General features: G+C 39.0%; 1 pseudogene; it reads right to left on the bottom strand.

The window, feature by feature from the left end:
• Positions 1-1632: 1632 nt before the first annotated feature.
• LOC113266419 (60S ribosomal protein L6-like) lies at positions 1633-2458 on the bottom strand (annotated as a pseudogene).
• Positions 2459-3547: the final 1089 nt, after the last annotated feature.

The following is a 3547-nucleotide window of genomic DNA, read 5'->3' as shown; positions in this document are numbered from 1 at the left end:
AAAGTTAAAATACATGTAAAAGTAAAAATTAAAATGAAATCTCATATACTATTTTCAAAAAAGTATTTTTCTTCTAAAGTATCCAAAATTATTTATTATATTACAATGCAGCATAAATTATAATTAATAGATATTAGAGTATTCAGCAAAAATTGTTTAAATAAAGCTGAATTTTAAATTCAGTTTTCTGAAAATTTAACTAAACCTTTTAACATATTTTTATGAAAGTAAAAGTATTCATAATTCTATCTTTCAGTGTACAATTTAAAGCATCAGTGTTCCATTTTAAGCACGTATGTCTAAACCACAATACACATTTAGTAATATGAATTGTTCGTTATTGCAAAAGTTCCTCAGTTGCTATATTTATCTGTCGAAAACCTCTTACCCAGGTCTAAGGTACTGCCCCATGTTGCTTTCTGTCCTTTGTTACAAACAAAATTTTAAAAATTATGGGGGCACCTGGGTGGCACAGTCGTTAAGCGTCTGCCTTTGGCTCAGGGTGTGATCCTGGCGTTCTGGGATCGAGCCCCACAACAGGCTTCTCCGCTAGGAGCCTGCCTCTTCCTCTCCCACTCCCCCTGCTTGTGTTCCTTCTCTCGCTGGCTGTCTCTCTCTGTCAAATAAATAAATAAAATCTTTAAAAAAAAATTTTTTTAATTATAATAAACATTCGCATTTCTGTCTCCTTAAGGATCTGTGAAGAGTATCTCTGAGATACATACTCAGGAGTCAAATTTTTAATTTCACTGAATATTGATTGCTCATTAGAACAGCATACTAGCCACACACTCCCTTCTGAAACACACAAAGATTTTTTTCTATTATTCCACGCAAATATATCATTTTCAAAACCAAATTGGTATTGTGCTTTACCTACTATTTCACAGTTTGAACTTCTCATTTGTCTAGTTTGGTATCTATCCATTGGCTGGATCTTTTAGGCAAGATTGTCTAACCAGTAACCACTCAATTGTACCAGCATCTGAGCCATACTTCTGCATCCTTCATTCAATTAATATACTTACTTATGCAGAGCACAAACTATAGCAAACTATTAAGAACTGTTCCAGGCATGGGGGACCCAAAGACAAATGAAGCATAATCCCTTGCACTCAAGGACCTTGCAGTATGGAAGATGTTAACAAGAAAACTATTCCAAAACCTTGCAGAAGTCAGAATTTACTGTCATTTTCACTTTTTCACAAATGCATTAATCCTATCAAAAGAAAGAAAGATTAATCTGAAAATACATGTCCTTAGCAAACTCTCATTTATAATATAGTGTTTACTTGGTAAGAGCACATAAGTGGTACTTTGAATAATCCTTTATTAAATCTTGCCCAGGAGCAAAATCAGATTTGAGTCCTCAACCTTTTTCTTTTCTTTTAATGGATCAATTATTTAATTAGTTTCTTTGTAAGAAATTTTATTTATTTATTTTTTAATTTTATTTATTTATTAGAGAGAGTGCGGGGCGGGGCGTGCGGGGCAAAAGGAGAGGGAGAAGCAGACTCCCCTCTGAGCACAGAGCCCAACAGGGAGCTCCACCCCAGGATCCTGAGATCATGACCTGAGCGGAAGACAGACACTTAACAGACTGAGCCATCTAGGCGCCCTCTTTGTGAAAATTTAGAACACCAATTTGAGAGGGTAATTCTATTTGTGGGAGAAAACACAGAGCAGAGGTAGCCCTGAAGCTGAGGAACAGCTTTGCTTTTTTGGCAGAATTTGTGAGCCCACAGCTTTCTGACCAACTTGCTCTGCTCTGTGATCATTTCTCTTTCTCCATGTTGACGATCTCACCTTCCTGGTGTCTGGGTTTATGCAGCTTCCTCTTCTTGAAGCAAGCATCAGTGAGGTGTTTTGGGATTTGCACACTGCTGATATCAATTTTGGTGGAGGAGGCAATGACAAATTTCTGGTGTTCTACACAGAGGAACCCAACTGAGGGCCAGAGGTCCGGTCACAAGTAGCAAGCCACTTCTCAGTAGCTTCAGGAAAACGACCCTCTTGCCTCTATGACGCCCAGGGAGAATGATCAAAATGGTAGCAGGAGTGATGCTCGCTCTGGAAGTTTTTTGCCCTGGCTCAACAGCTTTCGAGGCACATCTTCAGTAGGATAATACCTAGACATGCTGCAAAGTTTAGCCACTCGGGTACCACCATTCTTGTCACCACCAACTGGTTTTGTGACAGTAGCAAGAACATTTTTCTTTTTCTTTTCCACCCTAGATTTAGCTGCAGAATACTTCCTGTCGTACATGGCCTTTCTGGAATACATAGCCGATAGGGAACATCCTCCAATTCCTCTGACTAAGACAGGGTTGCGGCTGCAGTGTGGCTTCCAATTCTTTGGCATTTTAACCTTAAGTTTACCCTTCTTGACCTTGCCACCAGCATCAGCCTTCTTGGCTCCAGGTTTCTTCTCCTTAGTATCAGCTTTTTCGCCTGCCATCTTGCAAGATGAGAAAGAGCTCCATCTTCTTCTTTTGGAAAGTTGCCACTACCATTTGGGTAGTCCCTAAAACTGAGCATTTACAAAATATTAAGGCAAGTGTGTTTTTCCCATCCTGTATAAACTGTGATATTTTAGACGGAACCTAGCCTTATTTTGGCACCATAGATAAATCTTGCCATTAAAAGTATGTGCTACACCCAATGTTCATAGCAGCAATGTCCACAATAGCTAAATTGTGGAAGGAGCCGAGATGCCCTTCAACAGATGACTGGATTAAGAAGTTGTGGTCCATATATACAATGGAATATTACTCAGCTATCAGAAAGAACGAGTTCTCAACATTTGCTACAACATGGACGGCACTGGAGGAGATAATGCTAAGTGAAATAAGTCAAGCAGAGAAAGACAACTATCATATGATTTCTCTCATCTATGGAACATAAGAACTAGGATGATCGGTAGGGGAAGAAAGGGATAAAGAAGGGGGGGTAATCAGAAGGGGGAATGAAACATGAGAGACTATGGACTATGAGAAACAAACTGAGGACTTCAGAGGGGAGGGGGGTGGGGGAATGGGATAGACCGGTGATGGGTAGTAAGGAGGGCACGTATTGCATGGTGCACTGGGTGTTATACACAACTAATGAATCATCAAGCCTTACATCGGAAACCGGGGATGTACTGTATGGTGACTAACATAATATAATAAAAAATCATTTAAAAAAAAAAAAAAAAGTATGTGCTACAGAGGCAATGCCTGGCTCAATCAGTAGAGCATGCAACCCTTGATCTCAGGGTTGTGAGTCTAAGCCCCATGTTCGGCGCGGAGCCTACTTAATTAAAAAAAAAAAATGTGTTGCATATTGTATAATTCTATTTATATGCAATGTGTAGTGTAGGCAAGTCCAGGGAGGTTGTTAGAGGATGGAGGGAAGGGAGTATAAGGAGTGACTACATAATTGGTACAGGGTTTCTATTTGGAGTAATACAAATATTCTGGAATTCATAGTAATAATGGTTGTAGAACATTGTAAATATACTAAAACTCACTCAATCATGCAGTTTAAAAGAGTTTAAATGGTAATT

The sequence above is a fragment of the Ursus arctos genome, unplaced genomic scaffold, assembly GCF_023065955.2.
Source record: "Ursus arctos isolate Adak ecotype North America unplaced genomic scaffold, UrsArc2.0 scaffold_3, whole genome shotgun sequence".
NCBI classification, from domain to species: Eukaryota; Metazoa; Chordata; class Mammalia; order Carnivora; family Ursidae; genus Ursus; species Ursus arctos.
The sequence above is the reverse complement of the archived record's forward strand: the minus strand, read 5'-3'. Positions and strand labels throughout refer to the sequence as shown.